Source organism: Labeo rohita, chromosome 15, assembly GCF_022985175.1.
Source record: "Labeo rohita strain BAU-BD-2019 chromosome 15, IGBB_LRoh.1.0, whole genome shotgun sequence".
NCBI lineage: Eukaryota > Metazoa > Chordata > Actinopteri > Cypriniformes > Cyprinidae > Labeo > Labeo rohita.
In genome coordinates this window covers 12,262,823-12,286,611 of record NC_066883.1, presented here as the reverse complement: position 1 = coordinate 12,286,611, position 23,789 = coordinate 12,262,823, and the positions used below count along the sequence as shown (strand labels likewise).

The following is a 23,789-nucleotide window of genomic DNA, read 5'->3' as shown; positions in this document are numbered from 1 at the left end:
ACCTTTAGGAATTTGACATACACAACCAGTGGAATTCAGACAACCAGTTTTGCTTTCATTTTAGGATCCACTTGAGTCACCTCATAACCCTAGGCATTGTCACAAAAGCAGCAGGACATTGATCATCTGAACGTGAGAAGTTCACCATATTTGATTTATTGACCCTGAGCAACATGCTGCTTTTTCGGATCTATAAAGTTCAATAACATAAGCCACGTTGTGTCCATTTTCCCGCAGTGATCAATAAAGCCAAGAAAAAAAGTCAATTGACGGTTTTGGGCATTAATATCCACGTATGCGTTTCTAAATTCAGTCAATATAGATGTCGCATCTGTCTTCAGGAGGAGCGGGAACACAGTATATTCACAGAAGACTGCAAGAGTTATTATTCTGAGGCTGCAAGTCAAGCTTCTTGATTGGTATCTGTTTTTCTACGTCATCGCAGCGCTATGTGAACATCATGGCCTTTGCTTTGGGCTGTTTCTCTGTGACATCTCTGATTTGTACTGTATGGGTTCGCCAAAGAAAAATCTCAGGCCTCTGAACTTAAAATAGACCAGGCGGTGAGCCAAAACCAGGAAGTGCACATGACCCTCCTCCTACAACCACTCCGATCTGCCCCTGAGAAGGGCAGAGAGTTAGAGGGGAAAGAGAAAGACACACAGACAAAGAACGAGAGACAGAATGAGGAGGCAGAGTGGGCGGAAAAGCAGGTCTACTGCACTTGCACTGTACTACCGCATACTTGCAGCAGTGAGGAGCAAAACGTCTATCCACACATCCTGGGAATTGGTGGGCACATTACACACTGAACTTTAACTACTGTGCTTTGTTCCAAAACTAGGCTTGTTGCCTGCTGCTCACAAAGGCAACATTCGAAGTGAGCAACTCGGCTAGCATCATGCAAATATCACTCGTTGACTATAGGAGACTCAACTAACACATGGTTCATTTTTCATATAAGTTGACATTATCATGTCGCTAAGCTAATGTGACACTCTAAGCACAAAAATAGATAGAATGTAATCCAAAAGTTGTTGCTAAGCTAACATGAAAAATACATACCATGGTCAAGTCACCATTATAGCACTTTATACAATACAGATTTGTGTCAAAGCATCTTAACAGTGATAAACATGAAAATAAGAATCAATTTTGGAAACTCAGCTATTAAGACAGATTCAGATTCTTCTGTATAGCAGCTCTAGAAGACAATATTGTTACTATTAAGTTCAAGTCATTCAGTGTTGGTTCAGACCAGATCAAATACCAAGGTGAAGTTCATCAATTTTGAAACAAGTTCAATTCTGCTACTGTATTTACCATAAACATATTGATTCCCTTATGAAAATTAACCAGAGTTTTACTACAAATACAGTAAAGTAAAAAAAAAAAAAAAAACATGGCTACTGTAGTTAAACCATGGTTTTGCTACACTAATCATAGTGTAACCATTGTGGTTGAACAATAATCAATATGCCAAAAAACATAGTTACTACACCTTTACTACTATAAAACCATGGTTAATTTTTGTAAGGGCTCATTACCATCCCTGATAGCACACATACATCACGGAAACGTCTATTTGATGTCTGCATTTACATCTGGAAGACGTATTTTTTAGAGCGTTTGCTCATCTACAATACGTCTATAGGACATTTCCTATCAGATGTCAAATAGACGTTTATTAGAAGTCTTTAAGATGTTTATGACTTAGAATGTATGTAAAGCTGACATCTTACAGACGTCTGTCAAATGTTCATACACAGCAGATGCTTTCCAGATCCAGTGATCTTTAACAGACATCTTGCAGACGTACATGTGCCATCTGGGGTATTATAGCTACTCTATAGCACATAGTTGAAGTACAAATGTTTGACGTTAGCATGTTGCTAAGTTAACATGATATTCTAAAATTACAAAAATATATAGCACAGACAACATTGAGTTACTAGAGTTTGATGTTAGCATGTTACGAAGTTAACAAAATACTCTAAGCACAAAAATAAACAGCACATGTAAATATTGATGCCATTAGCATGTTACTAATAAGCTGAAATATTAAAACACAAAACATGTTAACTTTTAACTTTGGAACTCAATGTATTCTATATAGTTTTTGTGTTTAGGGTTAACATGATTCTCTAATAAGCAAAAACTTTTTTGTTCATGTTTTATATTTTCATTTCAGGCCTATCTAGTGATGTCTTTTATGTTATGCCTGTTTCATGTCCTGTGACCTGTCCCCGTTTGTTTCTTATGTCATGTTTTAATTTGCTCATTGTCTTATCTCATTATTAGTTCTCTTCTCTCATTGGTTCACATCTATTTTCTTATAATCTTGTTTAGCAGTTCTGCTTTGTCATTGGTTGTTTAAGTCATGTGATTAACCCATAGTCTTGCATTTAAAGGGGACATCAGATGCAAAATTCACTTTTACATGGTGTTTGCATATAAATGTGTCTTAGCAGTGTGTGGACACAACCACCCTACAATGATAAAAATCATTTCACTCTTTTTTTTAATCCCCCAAAACCTAAACAGTCTCAATTATCAAGCCATTTTGATTTTCATAGTCCTTCTTATAATTGCTGACAGATTGTCCCTTATTACTATATTTCCACCCTTAGCCAGTTGTACAGTGTCCGCCATTTTCTCTGCACTCAAGCAGCTGTAGCGACAACAATGTCTGGTAACACTTTATTTTACAGTTTCTTAACTAGTTGCTTATTAGCATGTATATTACTAGAATATAAGCCATTTATTAGTACTAATTAAGCACATATTAATGCCTTATTCTACATGACCTTATTCTACATGATCTTATTCTACATCCCTAATCCTACCCAATACCTAAACTTAACAACTACCCTACTAACTATTAATAAGCAGCAAATTAGGAATTTATTAAAAGTCATAGTTAATGGTGTATAAGTGTTCCCTATTCTAAAGTGTTACCCAATGTCTCCTAAGCAGGTGTTTTGTAGTTGGATGTAAAAGTGAACTTAAGAGTCTTCATTTTCTTCTGACATGACAGCCACTGAGGATACAGTTTACCTTTTAAACAAGGTAAACTTTAACTTTTAAACAAGGTAAAAATGGTGTTGTTTTACACGACCATTGTGGAATTTGAACCAAAGCATGTTGCAGACATTTCATGAAGACTCATCCTGAATCATACTGAACTGTGGAAAATGGGTATCCGATATCTACTTTAAGTTTTTACTTTGGCTGGATTAAACTCTAATGCATTCAGCGTGAGACTTGCGCAGTTGACACAATAGGATATTGGCAAAACAGATTTTGTAAACGTTCTAGTGCTCCTTTGTGTTTGCGTGCTGGAAAGCGTCAAAAATTTCTATTTACAACATGTTTTTGTAGCATTGGGAAATGTTGGCCAATCACAGAGAATACAAATCGCTCGCAAATCCTCTTATTGTAACAAAGTACAGACACAGTGTACAAGTAAACAAGAGGCTCACAGCGCAGTGTAAAGAGCCTAATTGATTATAATGGAACTTTGTAAGTTTGCGATGAACTAAAGTGAGTGGCTGCTTTTTAGTGCTTATGGAGCTTATTGCATGCTTTCTAGGCTATATAATCCGTTAAGAATGAAAAAAAAATGTTTTTTGAGCTGCTAAAAGGACCAGTGTCCACATACCCTGTACACACCGGAAAGGAGTGATACATACATCCCTCATCCTTCATATAAATGCGGGCCAAAATTGCAATGGTTAACATACAGTAATGATAACTATAGGAATCGAAGGGAGAAAAATACAATTTGTCAAAATAGATGTGCATTATGCATTGTAAATGCAGAATAATAGATTAATAGAAAAATAATTGCACTTTTTATTATTTGAACTTGTTTTAAATATTTACAAAAATATTTTTCCAACAAAACCTCCCACCCAACCTGCCATGGGAACTCTCACTCCAAGCTGAACTCAAAAGTTGGCAGCCCTGCTGTATGTTTGCCATGTAACTTTGATGTGTACTGAAGTAGGTTATGTTTTACATGCCAGGCGTGTTCATGTTGATCTTTTGTTTGACGTCTAGGATTAAGTTCATTGTTTGTTTATGTTTTTGGGTCATCACCCTCGGATATAAAACTGCACTCGGGTTTGCTACGCCATCATTCTTGTTTACTTCATGCAGTCATTGTTACAGTTAATGCGTTCGTATTAACTATTTATGTATTGATATTTTGCGAGACTGAATAGAATGCAATTTCTTTCTACTTTGTCAAACATTATCTACTAAGATTGTTGCAGTGCATTTCTGGGATTATCTGCAATGCAGCCAGTTGGGCCAAAATGATGTCTTAGAAAGCTGCATAATTTGCCTATACTGTTTACTAAGCTGAGAATACTGGGTTTCAAAGTTTAGTTAACAGACTTAGTAGAGATGTTACAACTCTTCACAGTTGTGGTTGGTCACTGCAGTCTGACTGAGTACTAGGCTTGTGCAATGTACTACGTTTGGTACAGAGGATGGGACTGATTTTGTGTCATAAATAAAGCCACATTGCTGCCTGGGGCACAGGGAGCGATGTACAGAGAGAAGATAGAAGATAGTCCATCTCTTTTCCTGTCTTCTGAACAACAGAACACAACCAGGCCAGGCCACAGTGTCAGGGGTCTGCTGTAGGTCTTCAATTAGTCCATTGTTTCTCAGGAGCCCAAAGCTCCCAAGGCTACATGGGGCAGAACTCCTCCAGTTGCTTCAGAGAGCTCTGTATATGCACTCAACCATGACAGCGAGCTCGGAGTCCACTAACCGCGATTTCTGTATTGATTTGGTGAAGGAGAGCACTCTGTGACCCTCCTCTGAGAGAGGGAAAGTGAGACGGGGAATGAGGTGCTCAGATTGTGATGGTTTGCATCTGTCATGTAATATAGACTAATGCAATGAGGTAAAGGCATTTTAGTGCAGTGAATGGCACACGGTTGTATTGCGTTTGATTATCTTGAAGCTAATCATGAATGTAATGACAAGTAAAAAAGGAGACCCTACCCATGAAAGATCTATGATGGTGCAGTGACAGACTTTTCTGTTCCACATTGACCCCACCATGTCAAGGAAATAAGTTAGCTGGTATATCAGCTTTCGTTTAAAGAAACAGAAAAAAATACATCCTTTGGTTCTTAAAGTTGCCATGGAAGTCGTGACAGATCTTTTATTCTGTGACGTCAATCTGAGTGAAACTGATAACTGAAAATGCAACCCCCCCCCCCCCAAAAAAAGCAAAACAGGGACTTTATTCTGTCCATTGGTTTTTAAATGGATAAAAGCAGATTTGAATGCAATCTTTGGTTGAACGTAAGGAAACTGAGTTTAATCTAAGTCTTCAACTATAAATTGATTGAAATTGACAATATAAAAAAATATTTTAAAAAAATGACACAAAACACATAAATGAAAGAAGTGTTCACAGTAAAACCAATAGCTTACATTTAGAACAAAAAGAAAAAGAACAAAATTGAAACTTGTATTTCTGGTTAATATACACTATTAGTCAAAAGTTTTTGATTTGTAGTGATTTGAAGATTTGTAATGTTTTTTTTAAAGAAGTCTCTTCTGCTCACCAAGCCTGCATGTATTTGATCTAAAGTACAGCAAAAACAGTAAAAGTTTGAAATATTTTTACTATTTAAAATAATAATAAATAATACAATTCTTTTTGAATATATTTTAAAATGTAATTTATTCATGTGATTTCAAAGCTGAGTTTTTAGCATCGTTACTCCAGTCATCATTCTAATATTCTGATTTGCTGCTCAAACACATTATTATTATTATTATTATTATTATTATTATTATTATTATTATGTTGTTGTTCTGTATCATCACTTTTGATTTATTTGAATCATCCTTGCTAAATGCAAGTAATAATTTCTATAATTTCTTCAGAAAAGAGAATTCTTTAAAAAACATTAAAAATCTTACTGTTAAAAAACTTTTGACAGGTAGTGTACATGGATTAGATTGTAACATTTAAATCATTAAGATTTTTTATTTATCATTTATTATTTATTTATATAGCCATCTGGCAACCCTTTAGCCCTTAACAGAAATTTACAAAAGGTGCACAAGTTCGGGATAAATTTTAAATACTCTGCAGAAATCAAAAATCAATTTTTTTTATTTCATTTTATATTCATTTTTTTTTTTTTTTTTTTTTTTTTGGTAACAATTTGCTAATATGCAGACAAGAAGTGAAAACCTATCCTGTTGTATGAACAGAAATGTCAGTATTAAATAACATATTTAAATATTTCTTTAAAAAAAATAAAAAAATAATACAATTTATAAAAAGACATTTCAAAACCTTATCTAAAGACAAAAAATCAACAAAATACCACTTTTAAAAATCTTTAAACCTGTAAATGAACAAAATGTAATATTTAATCAGTTTATGAACATTTAAGTTTTAATTTTAATATATACTATAATTTAACATTTTGATTTAAAAAAAACAAAACGCACAAGCATGTTCACTAGTGATCTCCCTATCTGAACCCTACTGCAGCCTATACATCACATTTTGTCTTATTGGGAAATCACAGTCTAATACAATTAGTTTGCTGGGCCTCAGGAGTCCAAAATTAGTAGGCCCGGTGTGGAGAGAGGGACAAGGCGGCCTTTATCTTGATCTCATTTCCTGTTCATGTTGCCTCACTACAAAAGTCATCCAAGGACAGAGGATAATGTGATATACATTGAATACAAATTTAGGTATGACCCAATGATAACATTTTATCTCAATGTAGGAGGGAAAACGGGAAAACATGTTCAACGCAGAGAGCAGAGATACTTTTAGGTTGAAAATGGAATACTGTTAGATATCGGAATGATTTCTCTGCTCTTTCAACCGCTGATATAAGTACCATAACCAAAAAATTCTTATCTCTCCTGGAGTGATATTAATAAAAGGCCTTTTGGAAGGAGTGACCGGGCTCACTTTCCTTCCAGAGTGGGTTTTATGCCTGGCTGGTTAAAAGTGAAAAGCAATTTTCCTAACAGTGTCAGTGAGAGACGGTACTTATGGAAAAGTGCCTTCAGGGGTCGAAGGCAGAGTCCAGAAAATTGACTTCAGTTATGACTTCTCCACCACAACCTACGGCCAGACAAGACAGGCTGCTATTGTCTCCTGGGTCCCATGAACACTCAGACAACAATACGTCAAATCCCAAATGGCATGCCAGGAACCATTTGCATTCCTTAAATTGGGAGAATCCATTTTCCTTAATGAGATTGACGTCAGCCCTTAATAGCATCTCTGGTCATTTTGGGGTTACTCCTCAGCATAATGGAACGGCTTATCAGGGAACAACAATGCTGGTGGTGTTACGGCCCATATGTGCTTATCTATTCTCCCTTCTAGTATGTTAGTGCACATCATAGTAATCTCGCTAAAGTCAATCCATTTAACGAGGAACAGGAAAATCTATACTGCGCCACTTTCTATTTTATGCATTGCATCAGCATCGGTGTTGTTCATATTTTGGATTTGGTGACTTTAATGGCTCACAACATTAAACTTTGGCACAATGTTTATGGAATAAACATTTAGGAGAGGTGCACTATTGCCTTAGGTGATTTTCAAATTTTGCCTGGTAGATAATAAAATGGGCAAAAAATACAATAGGAATATTCAGTAGAAGTTACATACAACTGACAGTATTGGCATAATGTTGATTACCAAAACAAACAAATTAATTAATTAGGGCTGTCAAACAATTAACCGTGATTAATAGCATACGAAATAAAAGTCTGAGTTTAATAATGATATGTGTGTGTACTGTGTGTAATTATTATGTATATATAAATGCACACAAATTAATGTATATATTTAAGAGAAATAGGTACAAAATATTTTTATTTATATATAATATACATTCTATAAAAATTATAATAAATACATATACTTGTAAATATTTCTTAAATACAGTCATGGCCAAAAATATGCACCCTTGCAATTCTGTCAGAAAATGCAACACTTTGTTTCAGTTGCAAATGTTTTGGTATTCACATGCTTATTGTTTTTGTTTGCACTGCAACAACACAAAAAAAACAGAGAAGAAAAGTCAAACTTGGTAAAAATTTCACACAGAACTCAAAAATGGACTGGACAAAATTATCGGCACCTTGTCAAAATTGTAAGAAATAATTGCTTTTCAAACATGTGATGCTCCTGTAATTTGTATTTAGACACACCTGTGGCAAGTAACAGGTGTGGGCAATATAGTAATCACACTTGCAACCAGTTAAAATGGAGAAAAGCTGACTCAACCTTTGTGTTGTGTGTCACACTGAGCATGGAGAAAGAAAGAAGTGTAAAAAGTTGTCTGTGGATTTAAGAGAAACAACTGTCACACACAAGAGGTCATGGGTCTTCCAGCAGGACAATGACCCGAAACACACTTCAAAAAACACTCAGAAATGGTTCTGAAATGGCCAGCAATGAGTCCAGATCTGAATCCCATAGAACACCTGTGGAGAGATCTCAAAACAGCAGTTGGGAGAAGGCATCCTTCAAATCTGAATGACCTGGAGCAGTTTGCAAAAGAAGAGTGGTCCAAAATTCCAGTAGAGAGATGTAAGAATCTCCTTCATGGTTACAGGAAGGGACTGATTTCAGTTATTTTTTCCAAATGGGCTGCTACCAAATATTAAGTTAAGGGTGCCAATATTTTTTTCTTCTCTGTTTTTTTTTGTGTTGTTCCAATGCCTTTACAATAAATAAATAAATACATTAATTAATTAATTAAAATAAAACAAAGCTATGAAACAATCAAAAAACTAATATAACATGACAAAATTACATGGGTAATAAAAAACGAAAACTAAAAATGTAAAAATATTTATTAATATTATTTGAAATACTAATAAATACTACAATAGTATGTATATATATATATATATACTGGCCACAAGTCATAAACACTAAGCATGTTAACGTGATTTTTTTCTTTTGTGAAAAATGCCTTTTTTTCTCAGAATTGTGAGATATAAACTCACAATTGTGAGTTATAAAGTCAGAATTTGACTGTTTTTCTCGCAAATGAGTTTGTATCTCGCAATTCAGACATTCTTTTTTTTAAATTGTGAGATATAAACTCACAATTGCATGTTATGAACTTCAATTTTAAAGGGGGAAAAAAGACTACGTTCTTAGAATTGTGAGTTATATCTCACAATTCTGACTTAACTCACAATTGCAAAAAAAGTCACAATTACGATATATAAACTTGCAATTCTAAAGGAAAAAAAGTCACAATTTTGAGTTTGTCTCCCAATTCTGACTTCAGTACTCACAACTGTGAGTTTATATCATGCAGTTCTGACTTTATAACTCAAAATTGCAAGTTTATATCACAGTTTTAAGAAAAAAAAATCAGAATTGCGGGTTTGTATCATGCAATTTTTAAGGAAAAAAAGTCAGAATTGCAAAATGTAAACTTGCAACTGCAGGGGGAAAAAAATTAATTGTGAGATAAGAAGTAGAAAATTACCTTTTTTTTACTTTTATTTTTTCATTGGCTTCCATAATTTACCATTCAAATAATACACCAGTTTAAGCAGAAATGCTTTTCAAGGTTTTAACAGCTTCCAATTTGTGCTTTTCCTTAAAGAAAAGGAGGGAACAGTCATATTTATAGACCAGAATATCATAGCCATCTTCTGCTAGTTTAATTGGTAACATTTATGGTCATTAACTGATCCAAGTTGGTCCAGATGGTTGATCAGCAGGACTACCATATGGTGAGGCTGGGGTTGAGCTGGTTGACCATCTTGGTCAAGCTGGGTAGGACTGGTAAACCTCTTCGGAGAAACAACAAACAGCTACCATGTGCCAATAACCACATTATGCTAGTATGCCTTTTGTTTTCTATTAGGATGAAGTTGAACATTTTTTATGGGGCACATAGGGAAGCTATACCAGAAATATCCACAATAATTTCAAACATATGCTGCAATAGGAATCTACAGAAAAAAAGGTAGACAAGCTGAGAGCAAGGTCAATATGAGCATCATGTTCCAGTATTAGCCCCTTGATCACATTGCCCCCAACCCCCTCTCATGCAGTCTCTGTGTCATGTGAGCGCTGCCTCTGACCACACAACAACATCAATTAGACTCAGTAGCTTTGACTGATCAATTGGCGGGACAGCCGTGCTTTGTCAGGCCCAATAAATCATCTGGTTTGGGGTGATTTCATTCCTGCAGGAGCTGCAGCCTCTAGTGTGTGCTGCATTTCCTGCAGATGTTTTTACAGTAGCAGCATATGCTAAAGCTAGGAGATAAACAGAGGTCAGGAGAGAGCCGAAGTCAAGTTCAGTGCAGACATGCACAGGTTTTATGTACAGAAGCTTGCCTTTTATTCACCTAACAGTAGCGCTGTGCCATTTTTATTTGTATTTTCTATGAAACTGACACTTAATAGCCACTGTATTAAAAAGCTCATCACTATTTGCCTGTTGCAATTAACATTATGATTTATTTATTACTGAACACATTTAATAATCTATACTATATTTTACTTTATAATTTAATTAATAATTTAATAATGCCCCCTACATATATCACATCATAATATCATAATCATATATATATATATATATACATTTGCATTTAACCAACTTTCTGATAGCAAGTGCTATAGCTGCCAACTCTCACACTTTATTTGACGTTTCCTTATGTTTTGCTATTATCCAAAAAAAAAAAAAGAAAATGTTGCAGTGTATGCGTCATATCAAACTCATTTTGCATAAAGCATAAATGCATAAAGCATAAATAAATAAAAACTTAATCTTAAAAAGCAAAACATAAACAAACAAGCTGATGGATGAATGGATGGATGGACTTAATCTTAAAAAGTTAAATATAATTACAGGAATAAGCAAACAAACTTAATCTTAAAAACGCATAATATAATAACAGCAATAAATAATTCACTACAAACTTAATCTTAAAACAGAATTTGATAAAATAAAATAAAATCTTAATGTAAACTCAAAATTTAATTACAGCGAAGAATAAACACACAAATAAATAAATACTGTAAAACAATGAAGGGTAACACTATAGTTTAGGACCAATTCTCACTATTAACTAGTTGCTTATTAGCATGCATATAACTAGCATGCATTTACTTGAAAAGTTTATGTGAGTTAAAAACAACATAGTGCTGGGATAAATATGGACAAACCCAGCGAGTGGGTTGTTTTGCCCCAACAACTGGGTTAAATTACTATATGTTTTGCTTAAAATGAACCCAAAATAGGTTGTAAATGAACATTTATTAATATGATAAATAAATGAACATTTATTAATAAGTTAAATAAATAAATAAATAATTAAATAATAATTTTTTTTGCTTATTATTAAAAGTTCACATTCTGATTATTGCTGATGCCTCTAGTAATTACGTCTGATTTTTAATTTACAACCTATTTTAGGTTCATTTTAAGCCGGCCATATAGTCATTTTTGAACAATAGTTGAGTTAAATAAAACTAACCAGAAGGTTGGGTTAAACATTTAACCCAACCGCTGAGTCAAAACAACCCAGGCTCAGAGTTTGTCCATATTTCACCCAGCAGTAGTTTACTGAGGCAAATGTTGTAGTTAATAATTAGTTAATAGTGAGAATTGGTGCCCAAACCAAAGTGTGACCCTATTATGACTTTACTTTTTGACTGACACCACCAATCCCTCTTATTTTCAACTTATCACCTCCAACCACTTGTCATGTAGATACTGTTTCAAGATCCAGTCAATTCCCAATGGGTAAAATCAAGCTTTTCTTATTGAATATTCTGTCACACCCAAATATACATCACATTACAAACAAAATGGGTAGGTAATTCAGCTTTGGATTGGCTTTAAGCTGAACCAAGCAATAATACAGCATTTTAAACGTCTTGTCTCAAACTGAATGCACTTTGGGCCTGGTCTTGATGATCTCATTTTTTTTTCAGCAGTATGCAGAACATCCTAGCAACCCTGTGTTACAGACAACATGAACTATAGTACATTCTTGAAGCTGGGAACTAGAAATTGGAAGCGTTTGTGTCGAGGGAACAGTAATTTGACAGGAACTTCAGTCCACAGTGTACTCTATCATCCCTTAAGTACAATCTCGAGTGGGAGAGTTTTGCCTGTTTTGCCATCTTCACACCTGGCATAGCATCTTCAAATAGCAAAACCAGACGCTCCTTTTTTTTTTTTCATCATAACATACGAGTTCCACAATAACAAACCCACGATGTTAGCTGAATACTGAATATGATTACCGCAAGTAAGCATTTATGCAGATGTTACAGCCTAATGGGACCAGCGTCATCAGAAGAGATGTATTTGTTTTCAGTTGTCATTGTCTGAACAAGCCCTCTTTCATCTTGTTTTGTTTGGTCAGGAATCACAAAGGCTTTTAGCTGAGGTGGCAACTTTGGACAGATTTCATTTGAGTTCTCTTTGACGTTTTGGTTCGCCTGCAATACAGCCGAGGGGGTAATAAATCAACATCGACAAAATAAAGGAAAAGAAAAAAAAGTACCAAACGTTAGGAAATGCTTCCAACACAAGGCAAGACACAACCATTCAAACACTTGCCAGCTAAAAAAGGCAACTGTTTATGCAAGAGTATCAACACACAGAGAAGTCCTATGCCACACACAGTGTGTTTTGACTGAACATAAGCTCATGAATGAAAAGGTAAACAGTGTAAAATTCGAGAGCTGATTCTGACATGAAGTGCCTTTAGAGGAAACAGTGCAGTGTGGAGAAAGAGCTTTCACAGTATGATTACTGTGGGTTGCTTAGTCTCATCTGCTGGCACTACCGTCACTAGATAACAGTGAAGGTTGAGGTTAAGGAAATGGAAATTTCTCTTCTATCTGCAACTACTATAAATATGATTTACAACTTAAAGCGATAGTTCACCCAAAAATGAAAAATTTATCATTATTTACCCTCATGTTGTTGCAAACCTATAAGAGTTTTATTCATCTTCACAAATAAATATACAGTCGAGGTCAAAAGTTTACATACACCTTGCAGAATCTGCAAAATGTTAATTATTTTACCAAAAGAAGAGGGATCATACAAAATGCATGTTATTGTTTATTTAGTACTGTCTTGAATAGACGTTTACATATAATCCCCAAGAGAAAATAATAATTTATAAAATTTATAAAAAAGACCCCTTTTAAAAGACATACGCTTGATTCTTAATACAGTGTTGTTACCTGAATGATCCACAGCGGTGTTTTTCTGTTTAGTGATAGTTGTTTATGAGCACCTTGTTTGTCCTGAACAGTTAAACTGCCTGCTGTTCTTCAGAAAAATCCTTCAGGTCCCACAAATTCTTCAGCATTTTTGCACCCTTTCCAACAATGACTGTACGATTTTGAGATCCATCTTTTCACACTGAGGACAACTGAGGGATTCATACGCAACTATTACAGTAGATTCAAAAGCTCATTGATGAAAAACAATGCAATTTGTCTTCTGGGTAACATGTAAGTATCTTCTGTAGCTTCTGAGGGACAGTACTAAATAATAATAAAAAAAAAAAGAATAGGTAAAATACAAAAAATGTACACATCTTCAGTTTGTTTAAAAGTTTTCACCCCCCGGCTCTTAATGCGTTGGTTTTTTTTTTCCTTCTGAAGCATCAGTGAGCATTTGAACCTTCTGTAATAGTTACATATGAGTCTCTCGGTTGTCCTCAGCAGTGTTGGGGAAAGCTACTTTTAAAAGTAATGCATTACAATTTTGCGTTACTTCCTGAAAAAGTAAATAATTACGTTACTTAGTTACTTTTCATAGAAAGTTATGTGTTACGTTACTTTTGCCTTACTTTTTAAATCTGGGCAAGGCTTGCTTCTATGTTTTTAATATAAAACAATACTAACGTAAAAGCCCTTTTACACCAAAAGTTAAATTAATTCACCTCAGGCTGAAAGAAAAGTACATTTATGCAAGAGATCACTCTTCAGCTATAAAAAAATGAAGCACAAATGTTAGTTTATCTAAAGTAATTTTTGCATCTTCGAAGGTCATCAGCAAAGACACTGGTTAATAAAATGGGATTAAATACATAAAGGATATTTGTATCATTTAACATATTTAATGATTGCAGGGTTGTGTCATATTCTGAGTTTGCATTTCACTGTTTTTATTCATTTTGAGGAATACTGAATCTGTTTTTGTGAGTGAGATTAATTAATGCATTTTCACATTTAGTCTAGAATAGAATAACATCATGTTTATTTCCAATTTCCCAACAGGAGACTTGTCATTCAGTAAATGGGGAAGAAAGTAACTGGCGTTACTTATTTGAAAAAAATAACTCTTTTCTTAGAAATTCAAAAGTAATGCGTTACTTTACTAGTTACTTGAAAACAGTAATATTATTATGTAACTCGCATTACTTGTAATGCATTACCCCCAACACTGGTCCTCAGTGTAAAAAAAATGGATCTCAAAATCATAACTCACATTCATATAAGTTATATGCAGTCACAAAAGCAGACACCTGTTAATGAACATCAGTATAATGTAGAATTTTGCTGTTTTCTTATCCACTCATGAGAGGCCAGGTGTCTCATTCACGGGGAAGGGAATAGCTGGAATTCTTTAGAGCTTGGTGATGTAAATGCCACTATGATTGATAGAGGCTCTCTGCTCTTTCCATTTTCATTTTGACTTACTTTTCATCCACTCCTGGTAGGCAAGACAGATTTACATAAAGATCTACGAGCACACCACGCACAGAGCAAAATTACATCCGTCTTTTCATTCGTCAGTGACATAAATGTGATAACTGTGCTATTTCTGAACGGATGATCTCATCGGGCATTAACGGCCAAGGGTAATATCCCTGAGAATGTGGACTCTATTTAAGTCTCTTCGAAGACTCTACGGCTTTACGATGTTCTGATAGGTAAACACAATGGCTGCGTCTAAAATAGCATATTCTCTGAATAGGTGCTTGCTTTAAATAAGTCAATAATTTGCATCTGTTAACAAAACACATTCTGTATACTATGAAAGTAATCTGGACGTATTACAGTACATTCGTCATGTTGTCACTGTCCTGTCCAGCATCAATTGCGTGACCTCATGGGATAGTAAAGTGTCCATTAGATGCGCACTTCAGAGTATCAACAGTATAGCAAGCCATCCAGGTACTTTTCACTTACTGTTTTAAGAATGCTGTGAATTTGGTCATACTAATTTCAAATACAGTTTTTTTGGATGCAGCAACCCAAAAATGGAAATTACCCTATGATTTACCTCAAGCTATTCTAGGTACATATGACTTTCTTCTTTCAGATGAATACAATCAGAGTTATATTAAAAATTCCCTGGTTCTTCCAAGCTTTATAGTGGCAGTGAATGGGCATTGAGATTTTGAAGTCCAATGCACTTTATTGGACTTCGAAATCTCAACACCCATTTACTGCCATTATAAAGCTTGGAAGAGCCAGTACATTTTGTAATATAATCTGATTGTATTTATCTGAAAGAAGAAAGTCATATACACCTCAGATGGTTTGAGGGTGAGTAAAACATGGGGTAATTTTCATTTTTGGGTGACCTATCCCTTTAATTTAAATGCTGCTACCTATTTGACTTCGTAGGTATGGTATTTTCAATAAAATTGGCCAAGCTGTGTATGTTGTTGAGGTCTGCAAGCATAAAAATAAAAGGTGAAGTGTGTTTTCAGTCTTGCAGAATCAGCAATAAGGTTGATTTTTTCTGAAAATTCATGGAATTTTCTTCCTTTTAAATTCCTTTTTTAAAACATGTCTAATTAATAAAAATCATGAAACTTACATAAAAGCAATTTACTATATTTTAACTGTTAAAAAGAAAAAAAATGTGAAAAAATGTTCCTTAAATTTTTTTTATGTTATTATTATTATTTTAAGACAACATAGGCTCACTGGAAATATGCCTCTATATACGTTTCTGCAAAACTGAAAAAAAAAAACGTACCTATATGTAACAAATCAGTTTCCAGTTGAAATGAACACTAGAGGCAGTAAAACTCTGACAACTTTTAACACACAAAGTATCATTTACAGGTACAGAATATTGATTATTAAAGCCTAGTTTTCATACAGTTACTTGCAGAATATCATGTTATGACTTTGAAACAATTTTAACATCCTGCGGCATTTGAAAACTGATACTTTTGAACGTTGTCGTTACATATACAGCTTCATATGCATGAGGTTTCTAATTCAGTAGGTTTGTTTGGTAGCTCACACGATACGCCGTTGCACTTGAACTCGTGAAACTTTGGTTCGAGAAAACAATTTTAAATCCACAAAAGGCGGTTAAAATAGAACGTCTGCATTAACAACTGCGTTAACACTTTTGCATTTGTTAACACTATCGTTTGGTGTAGGGGATATTTCCAACATGATTGAGCATTAACCTTTAGCGACACTCCCCTGATATTTGAATTCTGAACAGTCACAATAGTACCTTAAGCAGCGTAGTAAAAATGCAACAATATGTGCCCATACCAATGTAAAAACGTGCCACGGTCATGTTTTGAACGTCTCCTTTGAAACGTGTAGTAAGTACATAATTACAGTGTTGCAGTAATATATCTAGAGACACGCATTTTCATGAGCCTGGGTTGTTTTAAGAAGTACATTCTACTGTACAATATTAGCATATTTCTGTCTTCTGTCTAAACTGAACTTTTATTGCGATGGGTTGTCAAGAGTTTCTGTGTGTACATGATATAGGGATACTATAGTTCCATCTAGTGAAAAGGTAAAATGCTGGTGAAATGACTCTCAGAGTAGCTCTGGAGATGAAGTTTACGTGCTCTTTTATACACAGCAGACGCTGAAAACATGAGTGTGTGTAGCAAACCAAACAGCACCACTCATTCACACAGTGACATGCAGAACATTAATTTTTACAGTTTTTGCAGGTTTTTTTTGCCCTTTAACATTCATAGACACTTCACAATATTCACAAAATCAAAATTAGACACAAAAACCTGGCCCGCAATCCAAGAGGTCTCATCAGGCTCAGATCGGGTAACAGAGTTCAAGTATGCTGCTATGGCGATGAGCATGGGGATTCTGGGATGCTGAGCAGCAGAGCACTGAGTGGCATCAGCAACCTGACCCCAAAGCAGCATGGCGTCTCGTTATTTCAACAAAAATCAATAAGATTGAAGGGCATTTTGTGTGTGTATTTGGGAGGGGCCGTTCTCATGCTGCACTGGGCTAGCTTGCCCTTGTCTAACCTTGATGTTTGTCCCATGAGCAGCTTGCCATCCCATCCCATCCCCATGCACCCCAGCCAAAACCTGACAGACAGATCAGAGCATCGATAACAGCCTGCTGCTGTCGCACCATCCCCCACTGGAGCAAACACACACACTCAAAGTTCTGTCCTACTGAAAGGACCTGTAGTCTCCCCCATGCATAATCACAAATAGAAACTGCATTTCAACACAAATTCGTCAACAAACATGCTAACGAGTGGTATCTTATGTTGTGGTATTAATGATTTTATCAATCAGTGGCGTATGGAGTATTTTTGTGCCCCCTGGCTTTCATTATATAGACAAAAACTGAATTTGGGATGTTCCACAGAAGTCATCACAGGTTTAGAATGTCATAAGGGTGAGTAATTTTTAGGTGAACTATCCCTTTAAAAAGTGGCACATCTTACCCCGCTCTCCCTAACTGTCATACTGCCCATCCCTATTAACAGGCATGCTTGTTTGGACACACATGAACAGACATAGATGACGAGACGTACTATTCTTTGCGTCAGCAAAGGGAGGGCATGACTTACACTATATTACTCAAACAAGCTCTTCAGTAAACACTTACTGAGAAAATGAAACCTGGAGGCAGACACTCGGGCAGACAGATAAGAGTCACGTCAGACTTAGGCGCTGAATCATTGTTTTGACTACCCAGAGTCACAGCACTGCAGTCCTTAACTTCAACCAGCAATGTCTGGCTGAAAATCCGCAGACAAAATAACTTACAAGCTTACTCATTAAGGGAATCCCCTAATCTTCCCAATGGACAGGGTCTGAAATGTTAATGTTTTTCTTATTTCTTTACTTTGATGCCAGCTAAATATGAATAAAGTGGAAAAAACTTGTTAAGGAATTTTTGGTGTCTGGCAGACTTTTTTATTGCATCCAGACTATCAGATAGTTTTGTTTATGCTCAACTTGTGAGTATACCATGATAGAACGCAACAGGGACAGACATAACAGAACTTTAAACGACCAACAAAGTGGCCTCTTTTAAAGTGAACACATTTATGAAACGAAAAGCTGTGCAGTATCTATCAATGTCAATAATCCAAGGCCTATTACCATGTAGCATTAAAGTCAACATTAAATGGTGACTCACTGTACTTGCATAATCTGATGTACTTCCAAGTAAAATAGGATATTCAACAGAAAGAAATGTACAACGGGACAAATGTAAGCGTTACATATCAAACAAAGCCAGGTGGTTGAAAATAGGAGGGAAGGATATTTTGGTCACAAATCCCTGAAAAAAACAGCATATACTGGTTTAGATATGTTTTGAAGCATGGCAGCTGGTTTGAGCTGGTCCGTAGGTGGTCATGTGCTGGTCCTAAACTGGTCCTAAGCTAGCTCCTGCTAAGGACCAGCTCATAACCCTGCTGAAAAAAAACAAAAAAACAAAAACAGCTAAAACCAGTCTAGGCTGATTGGCTGGTCTTAGCTGGTTTAACTTGAAAATAGCTGGTTTTAGCTTTTCTCCCAGCCTGGCCAGCTAAGGAAGTGGCCAAAACCCCTCTAAAACCAGCCTGCTGACCAGCTAAAATCGGGCTGGATGACCAGCTAAAACCAGCCAACCAGCTGTTTTTTTTTCAGGAGGGAACCAGCTCATGACCAACTAAGGACCATTTTAAACCAGCTCAAACCAGCTGCCATGCTTCAAAACATCCATAACCAGCATATGATATTTTTTTCAACAGTTTTGCTTAACTATAAGCCATCATTTTTTGGTGGCTTATACTTTTCATACACACGTTCATGAGATGGAGTTTGATGTAAATGCAAGCTTGTTGTGAAGCGAGACATAAGTACATTGCGAAACTTGAATAAGAAGTGATGTAGAAACACAGATGACCATCACTTCTCAGTAATACTGACCTGAATAAGATATCCCTGGTGAAAAAAACAGCATATGCTGGTAGGTATGTTTTGATGCTGGTTTAAGCTGGTCATGTTGCTGGTCAAGGACCAGCATAAACCAGCAAAGGACCAGCATAAACCAGCTAAGGACCAGCATAACCCAGCAAAGGACCAGCTTAAACCAGCATCAAAACATACCTACCAGCATATGCTGTTTTTTTCACCAGGGATTTCACATAAATGACGTTTACATATAGTCCACAAGAGAAAATAATAGTTGAATTTATAAATATGACCCGGTCTCAATACAGTGTATATAAAGTCTCAATACAGTGTTAGTGCAGTGCTGTGCAGATAACAGCACAGTATTAAGACTTTTGAACAGGGTCATTTTTTTTTTATTCAACTATTATTTTCTCCTGTGGACTATATGTAAACATCTTTTAAGTGAAATATCTTATTCAGGTCAGTACTAAATAAAAAATAACATGCATTTTGTATGATCCCTCTTATTTTGGTGAACTAATTAACATTTTGCAGATTCTGCAATGTGTTTGACCTCAGCTGTATATATCTGGGATGGCTTGAAGGTGAGTAAATAGTGAGAAAATTGTATAAAAAAGCCACGACAAGACAAAATGGAAGTTGTTTAAAAATACAATAAACGTTTTGACTTCACAAGTAGAATCAAAGGTTGAATCAATGAAGCCAGCCTTAAAAAGAGCTAAAAATTCTCCAATGTCTGCTGCACCACCTACACCATTCATAGCTCAACAAACATTGGCGTATTCTCAGCATGGACGAGATTGGTAAGAACATGTTCAAAGATCTCCCACTGTTTAGCTACTACAGAGGCCACAATCTCAGAAATCAGCTGGGACGCTTTTATCGAAAACATAAAACAACACGCTGGACCCCTCAACTGACTTTTTCCCATGTAAATGCTTTCAAAATAGATTCATTTCAGAGTAACAATAGATATAGGACATAAAATGAGAAGTCCATTACATGCTCATTAGTGAATGTTATTTATTTATGTCCTTGTGGCCTCCAATAAAGTGCTACAGTGCTGAAGTAATTTTGTAGGCCAACTCAAAAGTTAGCATTTGTTCCCTCAACACAGATTTAAAAGGATTTTTGCAGAAAATAAGTTCTGTGACCAACGAAATCTTGATTCTTACACATTGAAAATCTTGATGAACACAACTTCGAAGACTTTTAAAAGAGTGCAATACTGTATAAACACAACAAGGCTGTGAAAGTGAATGTGTTTCTGGGTTTTGACCTACAAAAATATGTCATTCCTGTAGCACTCTGTGTATGGAAGATCAACATACAGCTAAAAATCTGTATCAGACAGCACTGATGTGACATGAGGAGAGCAGACGTCTGTTCTCCAGAGGCACCAATCAATCTGTTGGACTTTCTGTGGAAATATCTGTGGAAACTTGCACGGACACAGGGGTGAGGACAAAAAAAGACTTCCACAGTGTGAATATGCACTGTAGATGGATTTATAACATGAACTGTGTACAGGCAAAATGAGGAACTCAACTAAATATATGAGCTTCTTGTGTACATTCTTTTCATGTACTGTATAATGTTTCTGTAAAGATGTCTAACCACATTTTATACTCCATCTAAGCAGCTTTTAAAGCGTTGTGATGAAAAAATAAGATGATTTCCGTGGTGGGGACAGGTTAAAAACACAATGGCAGATGAGCTAATGTAAAAAAAGTACAGTATAAACAATAAATTGTATAAACAACATGTTTAAAAACAATAATACTGTGTCAACAAAATACTATAAAGACAACAAACTGTTTACGATATTAAATAATTGGCTTTTATATTGTCATTGTACTGAAGCCAAAGCAAACTAATTATTTACTTTCTCTGTTTAAAATGAAACAGAAAAAAATAAAAAATAAAATTTGATAAATGTATTATAAAATATATTTTTAAATTAATCTCACTTCATGCATTTGATAAAAAATGCAGTAAAAATAGTAAAATTGTGTTATATTATTACATCTTTTGCTTTTTTATTTTAATACACTTTATATTTATTATAATTTATTATATTTCTTGAATTTTCAGCATCATTATTTCTGTCTTTATGACACATGATCCTTAAGAAATAATTCTAATTATTTATTAATTAGATTAACATTATTAACGTATTTATTTCCAAGTATTAATTTCTTTTAAAAACTTCAAACATACTCTATATGAAAAATTTGCATTGACCTAAATACAGCGAAAGGCCGCATTTTCATTTGATATCCATTTTATCTTATCTGTCATGGCTATTTTGTGACATTTCAGTCATGTGACAAAATTAGCTACGCTTAATACACATATCAGCACTCAACCACACAATTACGGACTCAGACTCTGTCTATTTGCACTTGACACACTTTTGTTTCATTCCCTTGTACCATCACACGTGCAATTCATGTCCCCAAAGCTCCGGCAAACAGACTCGATGCGCTGCCGACCGACTATCAATGCTAACTTCCTCTGAGGCAAACTGGGCTCTCCCATTTTTCATGCTCACAGCGCAGCTGACAACTTGATACTTGCTTGGGGAAAAGAGAGGTCGAGCGCAGCATTTATCTGGGGAGGGGAGGAGAGCCGCTCTGATCTACATTGCAGTTGCGGTGTGTGTTTTATTCTCTAAGAGACTGTGGCTGCGTCTCATAAAAAAATGGTTCTGTTTCAAATCAGCCTTTACCGTTTTGCCGGAGGAGGTAAATGGATGGGAACACAACAATGGACATTTTACATCTGGACAAACACTGGGTCTTTACATCTGGATTTATGAAGAAAAATGTGTGCAAAACATTTGCAAAAATGTGGTTGTTGGTGTGTATTTTATGACAAGGGTCATTCTAAATTATTGGTGATATTTGTGGCCTTTGTATATATGATAATAACCAATAAATTGCTGATGTTTACTATGTGCTAAAATAGATATATTTCAAAACCAATCAACAAAATCCAGTAACACGATTTTAATTATTTTTAATATATTTTTATTTTACTAGTATAATTGTTAAAAGCTACTTTTGTATTTATGTATTTTTTTAGAATTCAGATTATTTAAATATAAATAAAATAATAAAATAATTAAATTAAAAAGTCAAAAAGTTATTTATATAGCAGTTTCAGTTCTAGTTTTTGTCTGATAATGTCAGTGCAGTCAAAATGATAGATAAATAAATAAAGTAAATAAATAAATAAAGACAGACAGACAGATATCTAATCAGATATCTAATTTTACTAGTAGTAATTTATTATATAATTTTATTAATACAATTACTAATTGAAATACAAACTACTACTTTGTATTTATTCTTTTTGTATTTTTAGAATTTAGTTTAGTAAAAATAAAATAAGATAAAATAAAAAGCCATCTTTTTTTATATAGCACTTTCAGGTCTCATCCATAATGTCAGTGCAGTCAAAATGATAAATAAATAGATAAAAGAAATATAAATAAATAAATAAAAAATGACAATAAAATTACAAATAAAAAAACTACTATTTTGCATTTATTATCTCTATTTTTAGAATTTAGTTTAAATATAAAAATAAAATAAATATAAAAAGTCAACTTTATTTACATTTCAGTTTAAGTTTTGTTCTCTTCTGATAATGTCAGTGCAGTCAAAATGATAAATAGATAAAATAAATAGAATGAATAAAAACATAAATAAACAATCAAACAAACAAATAAATAATTAAAATTATTTTATTTTACTAGCATTCATTTTATTATATAATTTTATTAATAAAATTATAAATAAAAATGAAAACTACTACTTTGTATTTATTCTCTTCGTATTTTTAGAATTTAGTTTAAAACTAAAATAAAATAAAAAAGTCATCTTTATTTATATAGCACTTTCAGCTAAAGTTCTCATCCATAATGTCAGTGCAGTCAAAATGATAAATAAATAGATAAAAGAAATAGAAATAAATACATAAAAAATAGAAATCAAAACCACTATTTTGTATTTATTTTCTCTGTATTTTTTAGAGTTTAGATTAAAAATAATCAAATAAAAAAATTATAAAATGTAAAATAAAATAAAATAAAATAAAATAAAATAAAATAAAATAAATAATGTAACATGAAAATAATGAAATAAAAAATAAATGTTACTTTACTAGTATTAACTTTATTATATAATATATAGAATTTGTTAATAAATTAACAAAATGGACATAAAACCTACTATTTTGTAATTATTCTCTCTGTGTCTTTATAATTTAGTTTAAATAAAAAATAAAATAAAAAAAGTCATCTTAATTTACATTTAATTTCATATTTTTCTCTCTTCAGATAATGTCAGTGCAGTCAAAAATAAATAAATAAATAAATAAATAAATAAATAAATAAATAAATAAAAGAAACAGAATGAATAAACAAATACATTTATTTTAATAAAATAAAATTAAATTAAATTAAAAATCATCTTTATTTATATAGCACTTTTAGTTCAAGATCATCCATAATGTTAGTGCAGTAAAAAAAAAGATAAATAAATAAAAAATAGATCAAATAAATAGAAATATATAAATAATAAATAAAAAAAACA

At 34.0% G+C, this 23,789-nt stretch overlaps 1 protein-coding gene across 2 annotated transcripts in view; it reads right to left on the bottom strand.

Moving 5' to 3' along the window:
• The window catches only part of gab2 (GRB2-associated binding protein 2), an 85,342-nt gene that overhangs the window by 16,219 nt on the left and 45,334 nt on the right, over positions 1–23,789 (bottom strand). The gene's annotated exons all lie outside the window — the stretch shown is intronic.